We start from the raw sequence: 12,368 nt of genomic DNA, 5'->3' as shown, positions 1-12,368 counted from the left end.
ATAGAGAATGGGTGCTGTCTCTGTAAAGTAGCTGAGTGGAAGTGACTGTCAGGGTCAGTGAAGTACTAATTAAGGCTGTGTTCACTTAAGACAATGCTACCAATTTCTCGGTTGCTTCTGATCCATCTGTATTATATAATTCATTAATTAATACTATTGTATTGATATGAATCATGACAATTTCTTCACTATGTTTGCAATATGTGTTAAAAAAAACAAACAATTTTGTGAATTACTTGGTTAAAGAGTGGTACAAAATCACAAAAAAAGAAAGAAAAATCAAATGCACAGATTCAGAAAACAACACTAGATTTAAAAAAAATCTTGATTAAATATTAGAGAGCCACAAAATTAAAATGAAAGTTAAAGTCATATAATGTCTGCCTACTTAGATAAAAGAGGAATGACTCTGGGTGCGTTGGATTTCTATTAACATGACAATTATCTGACAAAATCAACTTATAGGTGGAAAGTTTTCTTTTCACTCACACATTTGGAGATTCCAATATTGGTCCTATTATTTTGGATCTAACAAGACTTCACCAGAGGGCAACAAGAATATATGGTAGAGAAAAAACATGAATAAAAGAGTCACTTCATATCCATAAAGCAAAGGAGAAGAGTCAGCAATAAGGGTTCTCAAGTCCCTTTCAAAATCTCGCTCTACGTTTCATGTGATATTCACTGCTGCCTGATATAAGTCTCCTTCAATGTGGGGACTCTTGAGAGGCACTTGCGATCTAAACTATGACACTACTGAAAAGCTTTGATACATTGAAGGTCATTTTGTCTAATGTCAGTTTTCCCATCTTAAATATATCACTTTAAACTGCCATTTCTCCTTCCATGGTTAAATGCTTCCAATTATGATAAGTCTGTTTATTTCATAGACTAGCTCATTGTTAATGATTTGATAATTACAAAGAAGTTCTTATCTTTTCTAAAACTGCCTAGAGTGAACAAGCACATGAAATGTAATATTTTTTGACTGTCCAAACCAGTTGGGCCTTTTCTAGTTTTCATGTTTGCCATCTGTAGCCCACAACACAGAGGCAGAATGTTGGGTGCCTGAGAGCTCCCTTCTTTCACTTCATCCATAGAACTTAGGACTCTAACATGACTAGTTACCTTACTCTTCCCTGGGATGTCCTTGTACCGTAACTTTTAGAAAATGTCCTTTATCGATTAAGTAATGAATCACTAACCTATTACACTAATGTGAGTGAATAAAGGAAATGAATCAATTTTTACCCAGTTCTTTGCATTCTATCATAAATTTTATAATAATAATAGAATGTCCAAATTCCTCTTGCCCTAAAATGTACCTGAAGTTTAGTATAAACAAGAGCACCATCATTTTATCAGCTCCACTTCAAACTCAACAATGCAATTGAGCCCATTCTCATCCATTTATGCACTCTTTTTGGTCAATGTGACCTCTGCAAACCAGGGCTGCCCTGACCTTCTCAGAACAGTATACCTATCCCCTGTCTCCAGTGAGAATTGACTTTTGTATGTAGATTCTGTAAGAACTTTTTTTTCTTTTTAACTGGAAAAAGGTTCAGAATGCTTTAATTGATCATTTCATCCCAGAAAGAATTCCCTTTTAATACAGGCTGCCCAGTAGATGAGCAAACCCATGACAGCGGTGGAGCTGCAAAGCCTGTGGATAAACTACAGTCCCTAAGTATCTTTAGAGGACACTGAGATGAGCATGGTTTGATGTGCTAGAAGACACATATTGGCAAGACAGATGACTTCAAGCTCCTTCCTAAGGCCAAGAAGCTATCCTTGCTGTCTGAGGGTTATGGTAGCAAGGCAACCTCTGATTGGACAAACTCCTGCATTTGCTCACTGCACCAAAAAAAGATCAACATGAGCAAGCTCATTGATTCTCCAGTGGATGGTTTAGTAGTCAGTTTTAAGCGTTGTATCTGTTCTCACACAATGTAGTTGTTTGCATCTAGAGACTAGGATTTCTTATCTCAACCCTCTCTACTGTTCCTCCACTGTCCCAAGGACGAAAAGGAAGCTGAGGCACTTGGTTTAGTCTTCATTGTTTTCTAGTCTTAGATAGCATCTAATAGCCAGTCCTTTTGACCCATTACTATCACAACCTTTTCATCTTTCCCTTGACTCCTCCAAATTCAAAAGATCTTTCAAAGATAAACTCTGAAAGCCATTTAGCAACCCAGTATTAAAAGATGAAATTATAATTATGCTAGCACATAAGTAATCACTTCCTATGGGGTGGAATGGATGGGATATGACTAGAACTAGCATGAAACTGCAGAAGGTTAACTGCAGGGAGTATTGTTTCCACAGTGCATGAAACGGGTTCTTATTTGAAGATTGAAAAACTGAGCTTCAAAAATGGTATTCAGCGTCATAATTATTTGGCACAAAATTTAACTTATGTAAAAATTTTATTTTATAAAACCAGAAAGAGTGTTTTGATAAGAGGGAAATATGTGCCCTTTGACATCAGCCAGATGGAGGCAACCTGCAAGAGGATTTTGATGAATGAATCTATTGGTAATTAGGGAAATTTTTAGTATAAGGATGATGCCTGCCCTATTGTAGGGATTTTTTAATAATATGATCAAGAGAGGATAATGGTATGAGTGAATATGATCAAAGTACAGTGTGTGTGTGTGTGTGTGTGTCTGTGAAGATGTCATAATAAAATTCAGTATTTTGTACAACTAATATATTCTAATAGAAAATGAAACAAAAAAAATTACATTCCACACGTGATCTAGATGGCTCAGGAGCAACTATGTCGTAACCTGCCCTAGTAATACAGTGGAGTCTAACATGGGACTTCTACAGTATGCCAATCATAAGGATTGTCTTAGAGTTTTGCTTCCTGTACTTTTGTCAGGAAGCAACAATTGATGCAGAGGCCATAGAGGGATATAACTTACAGTCCTGACTTCCTCTGGTGATGAAGAGCAATGTGGAAGTGTAAGCCGAATAAATCCTTTCCTCCCCAACTTGCTTCTTGGTCATGATGTTTTGTGTAAGAAGAAAAACACGGACAAAGACAAATTGGTTTCAAGAGTGGAGTATTCCTGTGACAACCTGACTATGTTTTGGGGAGGACTGTGGAAGGACTTTGGAACTTTGGGATAGAGGAGACATTCTGTGTTAAGATCTCTGTTAGGTAGTCTATAGGAACTTGGAAGATAATGTTGAGAACAATGCAAATAATGGAGTTCTGACTTGTGAGATTTCAGAGGGAAGATTAAACACTGTTATCAGAGATATTGCTATTTTGATTGTGAAGAGTCTGTGGTTTGGTTAGCTAGGGCTGAAGGATCAGCTGTGATTAACAAGATACAAGAACTACTAAAGCAAAACCTGGACCAATGATGCTGATTAACTGGCACTAAGAAATTAGTGGTGATTAACAAGAGACCAGCATCACTGATGTGAAATCTGGGAAGCATTTTCTGGGAGCAAAAAGAATCTGTGTTCCAGAGATAGCCAAGTTTGTGCCTCCTACGGCAGTTGTACTCGGTAATGTGTAAGAGTCACCCAAGTGGTACTGGTTTTGAATGTATGAGGGGATATAAGAGCAAGTGAGACTTGGCACTGTGAAAGACCATGGAAGGCCATTGGTGAAGGTACAGCCTCAGTTGCAGTTAATGACCCAGGACCGAAGGGGCCATACAAAGGAGTTGAGGCTTGGTACCATGAAGAGAGCCTATAAGAGGGTAATGGTGAAGCCTAGTTGTAGCAGAAGACCCCAGTGTATTGGAGATGCCGGTACCATGGGATGATCACCAAGAACAGCACAAGCAGTGGAGTAGAGTCAACCAGAGCCTAGACTGTTACAGAGGGCAGAACTGGAGATGTGACACCAGCCTTTTGGAGGAGTCCAAAAGGTCATATGGGAATCCTAGACATTGGAACAAGATGCTCTGAAGGTGAAGATGACTTGGAGACCCCAAAATATTAAAGATGCCAAAAGCCATGGGAAACTTGCTGAGGAAAGCTGCTAACAAGGAGTGGAAGCAGTTCAGGAAACAGAAGTTTGTTTTGGTCAACACAGATGAAAAAGGAGTTGCAGATGTGAAAACTGCTTTGACATCAGACTTGGTGATGCAGAGTTTAGAGTTTACCCATCTGGCTTCCTGTCTTGCTTTGGGTATTATAGTTAAGTGATCTGATAAATTTCAGAAGAGCCTTTGAACTTTGGACTTCTAACATTCATTATTAAGAGTGTTATAGACTATGGGGACTTTTGAAGTTGGACTAATCTTTTAGCATTATGCTATGGCTAGTTATGGGCCCCATAGGTGCATGTGTTTGAACAAGTCTACAAGGGCAAGGAAGTGAAATGTAATGGATTGTATATGCTTGGCCCAGGGAGTGGTACTATTAGGAGGTTTGGCCTTTTTGGAGTAGGTGTGGCCTTGTGGGCATGGTCTTTAATACCCTTCTTCTAGCTTCCTGGAAGCCAGTAGTCTCAAATCAGTCTTCAGGATAAGATGTAGATCTCTCAGTTCCTCCTGCATCAAGCCTGCCTGGATGTTGCCAGGCTTTAGTCTTGATGATGATAAATTGAACTTTTGAACCTTTAAGACAGCCCCAATTAAATGTTGTCCTATATAAGATTTGCCATGGTCATGATATCTCTTCACAGCAGTAAAACCCTAAGACAAAGGTCATCCCAGAGAAGCAATAAATATACATGTCTTTGAGTTCTAAGAGATGAAGCCTATCAAAATCCTTAGGGAAGGACCCGAGAACATGAATATTTAATGCCTAGGTACATTTCAGAGAAAATAGTTCACTTCATTTTAAACACAATTATCATTGACAGCTTACCGTCTAATTAATTGATCCATCTTCACTCTATAAGTGTACTTCAATTTCTTTACTTAATACATATATTGAGATCCTATGTATGTTATTTGTTATTGATAATCAATAATAAACAAGTCAACATACTGTCTTCCTTTGAAACTTGCAGTTTGGCAAGAATGGCACAGGAAATGAGAACATGTGTTGTATGTCACAGTGAGGGGGAAGGCCAACTATAATGAGGTTGCAGAGGGGGCTGCAAGCTATATCTGCCTAGGTAACCAAGGAACGACTCAGTGAGGAGGAAGAAGAATTGGAGTTTTTTTTTTAAAAAGTGATGTTGCTACGTGGGAAGAAGATGTGCAGGGAAAATTATTCATCCTGAGTCCTGGCCTGGAAACCCTGAAAAAATGATGCCATTCTAACCCTAAACTTCTATGTAAGAGACAGTATGGGAATAGACAAAAGGTAAAAAAGTCTATTGATTAGAGAATGTGGATTTCATATGACAAAAAAGGGTATTTTGCATTCTCTCTGACTGCCAATCAGAGTAATGGCATGACTAATTTGTTTTATGAGAATATAACATTAGTGACAAGGAAAAGGATGTAATATGCATGCCAAAGTACTGATGAGACAAGAGGGAAGATAAGAGAAATGGTGTGATGGGCAGGCAGCTCAGAGGAACACTGCACCCCTGGTTCTGTGCCATCATCCACCTTTGTAATGATCATTTCTTGTATCTGAGATGTTGAGATGACTTCCAATGACACAACGTTCCCCTCAGGAGTGTTTTTGAAACATCCCTACTTAGACTCTCAGTAAAATAAATAGGCTTTGGTAAACAAAATGCTTCATGCTATGTTATTGGATTAGGTAAAAATAAAAACCACATTACACCAATGAAACAAGTTCAATTTGAGACTCTAGGCAATATGACTGTGGCCCTAGTTTCAGAGCTATATTGATTCTATTTTTAATTGTTTTTCTAGCTTTGACTTTTCTATAGAAAAGAAGACATTTTACAATTGATATTCAATATACCAATCTAACTACAGAATGCACAGCTCTCAAACAAGCATGGCTGATGCCAAGGGACGCAGCACTGGAATCCTAAATCTGTGAACTTGAAACTCCTCTGAGAAGTGAAATGTGTAAAAAGGAAAAGTTGAAGTGTGTCCCTGCTGCCGCAAATACAGGAAGTACACACCCAGGCCCTGTGGACACCCGCTTTCACACAAGACACTGAGCACACTCGACGGCCCCCAACTCCTCATCTGCACCCACATAAAGATACTTTCATCTCTGAGCAATAATATGGATTTTTCCATCCCATAAACAAACTTATACAATTTCTATGCAAATGTATCCCACAGTATATACTAGCAAAAGAATATAGGGGTTGGTCTGCTGTAAACTGGAGTCCGATACGTGCGCAGTAAGAGAGACTGTTCTGCAAGTGAACTTTCAGAGGCATTCTCAGTCTTAGAATCTTATGCCACGTCACAACTGTGCATGGCTATGATTATAATCACAAACTTTGAAAAAAAATGGCTATATCAACTAATTAAAATCAAAACTTTTTATCCGCTTGAACCCAGTACAATGAAACCGAAAATGACAACTGAGAGTCTTAAGAATCCTCACGTGTCTGGACTGCTCTGATTATTACTAGTGTGTCCCTCTATAATACGTGCATTACTCACTTCCTACATTTGTATGGTTTCTTACTTTGAATAAAAGGCTAAGAACTTAGAAACACACAGCTCTAGGTAAAATCACTAGATCAAACACACACACACACACACACACACACACACACACACACACACAAAGGATGCACCCCAAACCATACAATTCAAGATCTTTCTTTTAAAGTAAGTATGTTTTAATATTATTTACCTTTATTCTCCCATTTAAACATTTTCTCTCTTTCAAATTCATGGTCTTTTTTTTTTAGTAATCATTGTTATATACATACATGTATATTGTATGGATATACATATATTCTTTAATACATAAATACATGCTTGTCAGTCTGTTTAATATTTGTATGTTCTGTATATTTTGGGGGCTATTCACTTGGTATTGGTTAACTAATTTGTGTTTCCTTAATCCTTAACACCATTCTAAATATTTGTCCTTATATCCGCAGGTAAGTGTAGTCTTCACCCCTCATCAAGGAAACTTCTTTTAGCAACAGATAGAGACCATTACAGAGGGCATCCACTAATCAAAATGCAGGGTTGTGGAGCCCAGTCCCAATGGATACCTCTACAAAACAACTTCTGTAACTAAGACCCGGGAACAATTTCATGAGATGAGGGCAAAAAGATTGGAGAGCTAGAGGATCATGGTGTCTGCAGTGACCCTGTCTCCTAGTGATTACAGAAGCCCTAAAATCTCGCCAACATGACCGCCTAAACATGAGCAGAACAAGAGAAACAGCAATAGAAGTGCTAAAGTGGACAGGAGCCCTTGAGGCCTCAACTCTACGCAAAGAAAGATGTGCAGTTAAACAATGTTGAAGTCCTATGCTTCTGAGTGCCCATAAACAATCTCTCAACAAAACAAAAAGCAACGCAAAAATATAAAAGAGATAGTTTCCAATTTCTAGCTGCATTAACTGTGTGACTATGCTCCCTCCACCCCACCACACCATTTCAGTAGCACATGTTGAATCTGCTTTCATAGAGAGTGATAACCAACAGTTCGAACAAGTGTAGATAGGATGGATATTATGTTCTTATGCTCCTTCTTAAAGGTGCGTTGCCTTTGTTGATTAAGAGCAGAATCCATGCCATAACATATATGTACATTTTTCTCATTAGAAAAAAAATGATACTGTTGTCAATCTGGGTTTATAAATCATCTCGGAGGGACACTTCATAATTCCCCACATGGTGCACATTCACTACACTGTTCTTAGAAAGAAGTTAAAATTGGAACTGGAGGGATGGCTACTGCAGGCAAAGCTTCATATACACACATAAAAGTCCAAGGAAGAGGTAAATGTAAGGTGAGTATCTAATGGTTTCTCTTTTTATCTCATAATAAAAAGCATCTTTGAAAAAACTAAAGATAATTTTTAAAAACAGACTTGAAACTACTTTCATAAGCCAAGCACTTTATTGTGTGTATAGATTGTTTATGGAACACCGGAATGCGGTCAGTTTTAGGATTCCTTCAGTGTGTGTTTACCTGAGCATGACTGCTCTGCCTGGGTCGGTCCCATATGTCTATTTCCAACTTGGGCATCTGTAAATCCTAAGCATTTTATTCAGATTGACAGAATCTGTAGAATGAGTACATGCTATCAGGGGATGTCACATAGATCTGTTTCCAAACAAGGCCTTCAGTGCTTCTGCAATGGTGATTGCAGAGTTTATCGTTGGCACTTGACCTTCGCTTCTATGGCAAATGGCTGCATGTGCTGTGTTATCCTGCCCTCAAACCCCTGCCTTCTACACTTAATCAGCTCTGGTCCTGATAATTGAGTTTTCTCAAGGGAATGGAAACACCACTGTCTGTTCAGACCCCATCCTCTAGACTAAATATGCCAGATGAAGGGAAAGCCAGAAGCCCCGTCAGCCTGCTGCGATTGCTCTTCTTGTGACCTTGGATGATAGTGAAACTCAGTAGCCTTCAAATTCTAGGGGCTTCTGCTTCTTCTGAAGGGCGAGCTTACAGGCACGGTCATTGTGTCAGAAAGTCACAGATCCAACAAACTCCTCACTGATAACCTTGGCCTGCCAGGCTCTATCTGAAGAGTTGAAAGGCCAGTTAAATCCAAAAAGAAAAAAAAAAGACAGCCAACTTCATTTTCACAGAAATTGTAAACCATCGAGCCTACAAATGCACACTCACACTTAACACTCTGAAGTATTTCATTTAAAGCTAAAACGCACAGCAGCTGAGTTACTTAAAATTCATTCTCCTGCTGTAAAATGCCAAAAATGTCTATTGATTGTAGCAATGTTGGGAAGAATGCCACTCTCTTATACATTGATAGTGGGAATGCAATTTGGGGCACCCTATTTAGATAGCACTGTGACAATACTTCACCAAATCTTATATGTGCCAACATTTTGATTGAAAAATTACACTTCCAGAATTCTTTCCAGAAGGATTCTTAAACATGTACTACCAAATCTGAGTCTGTCTTTTGCTACTTTGTATGAAGAGCCCAAATATTAGCTAACATTTTGTTCTGAAACAAAGTATGACTCGTTATTTAACGCTTTGCACCAACTACTGACAAAAAGTTGCCAAGGTAGTCTATCAAGTTAAAAAATAGCTCTCAAAATGCATTTATATAATGGAATTCAATTATATAACAGACAAACTTGATGTGTTTATGAAATTTCTCCTACACACACACACACACACACACACACGTGAGCACGCAAACATGTAAGCACACACACACAGGGATACTAACAAGATGTGTTCAGTTCTGAGAGTTTACCTATCCTTGGTGGAGTATGATTAGGAAATTTTTTTCACTTTTTTTTTATTAACTTGAGTATTTCTTATTTACATTTCGAATGTTATTCCCTTTCCCGGTTTCCAGGCCAACATCCCCCTAACCCCTCCCCCTCCCCTTCTACATGTGTGTTCCCCTCCCCATCCTCCCCCCATTGCTGCCCTCCCCCCAACAATTATGTTCACTGGGGGTTCAGTAGTAGCAGGACCAAGGGAGGAAATTTTTTAAAAATGTAACCCCTTTATAATATTGAATTGTATTATTTGGATTCCAATTAATATTCATGATGCAATATCACAGGAAAACTGGAGGCATCTTCCCAGTTCATGTAGCTGAGCATGTTCCCAATGGAGAGCAGGGTTCTGGGTGTGCCGGGTGAGTGCCACACACTATAAATGCATTTCCTTACATTGTTTATTCCCTCCTTGTGCTTTTGGCATTCATAAATACACTGTAAATGTTTTAAGAATGGGAAACATTCTCTTTGATCCTCAAAGTACCGAGAACCAGGGAAGATTTCCAAGTGGAGTGTACATTAGAGATGGATCTTGAAAAAGGAGAGGTTGTTAGTTGAAAAGAAATGTTCATACCAGGCCTAAGGTCTGGAAAGTGTAGTAACAAGCCATTTTAGGAAGCCACAGTGAGGCCAAGAGGGTAAGGATGCAGAGCAGTCAGAGCCCTTCGAGCAGAGCCAGAACGGGCTGCTTCCTCTGCCAAAGCCTTGGCTCTTACGACAAGCCCTGCTGGAAAGCAGCACCCTCTTCTCTGAGGAGGCTGCGAAAGTCCATGTGAGTAGGGGCAATAGTGGAAATGTAGTTAAGGAACATGACAGCTTTCCAGTGATTTCAACCTTGAAGATGCTTATCTTCCATGGAGAGAGGGTCACAGACCTTGAGTAGCTCACAAGAGAGATGAGAAGCTCTGATGTCAGTCTTCCTATCTGCCTCCTCGCTCGTAAAGCATTCTATATCCTAGCCCTGGACAGAAACTGCAGAGTTGTCAAGGAGAGTCCAAGACACCCCGGGCATTTCCCCTTTTGCTCTTAGATGCAATTTTAATTTTTTACCAAGAGTAAGAGTCGTGCATTGCAAGGGCTGCTCATAACTGATGGGCAGAGGCTTTCTATGCTTTGAAGCTGTTACCCTACTCAAAATGATTTCAGCACACTTTTCCATAGAGTTCAATGTTTGTGTAGCATCCATTTTATCTAGGTTTCCTTCTGCCTTTTGTTTGTCCTCAAATACTTCTCTTTCCCTTAGGTAAACTTAGACAAGCCCATTTATTCCAGCACAGAACGTCAGAAAATCTGTAGGCTCGCCCATGTGTAAACTACAAAATCTAGACAAATTCCTACAGGGCCAAACCAACAGTATTTCTGCAAGTCTTCATGCAGTAACTGACTCCCAGGAAAAGAGGAGTCACAAGAGAGAAAAGGGTAGAAGAGAGGAGGGGAAGGAAGGGAAGAGGAAAGGAAAAAGATACAGGAGAAAAGAAAAAGTCCGTTGTTCAGCATTTTCCTAGTTGTATTGTATAAATCCAGTGCCAAATTTAAGTCTATTTGTAAATGTACAAATAGAAAGAAAGAAAGAAAGAAAGAGAGAGAGAGAGAGAGAGAGAGAGAGAGAGAAAGAAAGAAAGAAAGAAAGAAGGAAAGAAAGAGAGAGAGAAAGGAAGGAAGGAAGGAAGGAAGAAAGAAAGAAAGAAAGAAAGAAAGAAAGAAAGAAAGAAAGAAAGAAGGAAAGAAAGGAAGCACAAGCAGTGGAGGAAGACGTGCATTGCAGACGTAGGATAGCTAGAAGAGCTGTCCTATTCTAAGTCTAGTGGGGAAAGGGAAAGGACAAGTCTTCCTCTTTTCAGCGAGTGGGGTGAGGCCCAAATATAACTGAGAATAAATTAAAAGGAAAGCAGGAATGCTACTTAAGAGCTTTTCAGGCTAAAGAGACTGTATGTGCAAAGGACCTGAGGCAAACTCCCATAGACATGTTGGAGGAGCAGGACGGAGGCCAGTGCACTGAACAAACTGATTCCCAGCCTCTTCATTTGGAAGGGGTAGTGAGTTTCCTCCACAAATTTGTTCTTTGTTTCCGTTTGCCTTTCCAACAACACCAAAAAAAAAGTTTCTACATGAAAGACCAGTTAACATTATTGCTTTTCATTTTCCTTAGAGAGGAAATGAAGTCTATAGAGATTAAATCAAAGGCTTAATTACAGATCCAAGATTATGATTGGACTCAGTTTTATATACACTGTAACAAAACCCAGTGCCAGGCAAGTTCCTTCCTGGCCACGAACTGGGTCCGATAACCACATGTTGGCGGCTTCATGTTTTTGTTAAACATCTGCAGTTCTCCATAACAGAAAATGTCCCCCTGCATCCATCAATAGTCAACTTTCAAATTTTTTGATGTGGTTTCTGTTAAACAACCATTTCTTCTGTAGTGAAATTATGATATCATTTGTTTATTTTTTAATGCATTCAACAAATAGACCATAAATTATGTTTTAAAAATTGTTCAGGGAACTAAGATATAGCCATGGATAAAATGTGTCTGCGTGCTGACCCCATGAGTGCTGAAGGTTGGTGGAAGCAGCTGGCAGAAATCAGTATTCAGATTACTGTGTGGCAGAGCAGAGTGCAGAGTGCGCGAGAAATTAGTGTACCAGATTTGAGATAGTTTTATTTAATTTTTCACAAATTTAATACGTATTAAAGGGAAACAAAACAAGTAATACAGTAAATGTTAGCAGTATAAGCAATGCAATCCCTACGTTGGTTTTAAATGTAATGCTTACTTTGGAAAAATCAAGCATATTGCACAAAGTTGGTCTGTAGATCAGCCTGCTCTGACTGAACACACTTTACTCTTTAGGATGAGAAGCGTTGTTGAGAATGAACGTGGGGATCAGCGTTCACTAGGTGAGAGTCACAGTCTCAGTCAGAATTTGAATCAAAATGAGACCAGACCTCCTTTTAAGCGTAGGAGGTCACTGTTTTTTAGAACCTCTCCTCCAGAGGAGAAAGTGTCAGTTGCTGAACATATCTAGAATTCTGGAGACTGGGGAGAAGTGG

General features: G+C 39.2%; 1 long non-coding RNA gene across 1 annotated transcript in view; it reads left to right on the top strand.

The window, feature by feature from the left end:
* LOC120097752 (uncharacterized) overlaps positions 1-6,856 on the top strand; it is a 69,480-nt gene extending 62,624 nt beyond the window's left edge. Inside the window, exon 3 of the long non-coding RNA XR_015642029.1 lies at positions 5,805-6,856. This is a non-coding gene — a long non-coding RNA (uncharacterized LOC120097752). The remainder of the gene's footprint in view (positions 1-5,804) is intronic.
* The last annotated feature ends 5,512 nt before the right edge of the window (positions 6,857-12,368 follow it).

Source organism: Rattus norvegicus, chromosome 17 (assembly GCF_021556685.1).
Source record: "Rattus norvegicus strain SHRSP/BbbUtx chromosome 17, alternate assembly SHRSP_T2T, whole genome shotgun sequence".
Lineage (NCBI taxonomy): Eukaryota > Metazoa > Chordata > Mammalia > Rodentia > Muridae > Rattus > Rattus norvegicus.
The sequence above is the reverse complement of the archived record's forward strand: the minus strand, read 5'-3'. Positions and strand labels throughout refer to the sequence as shown.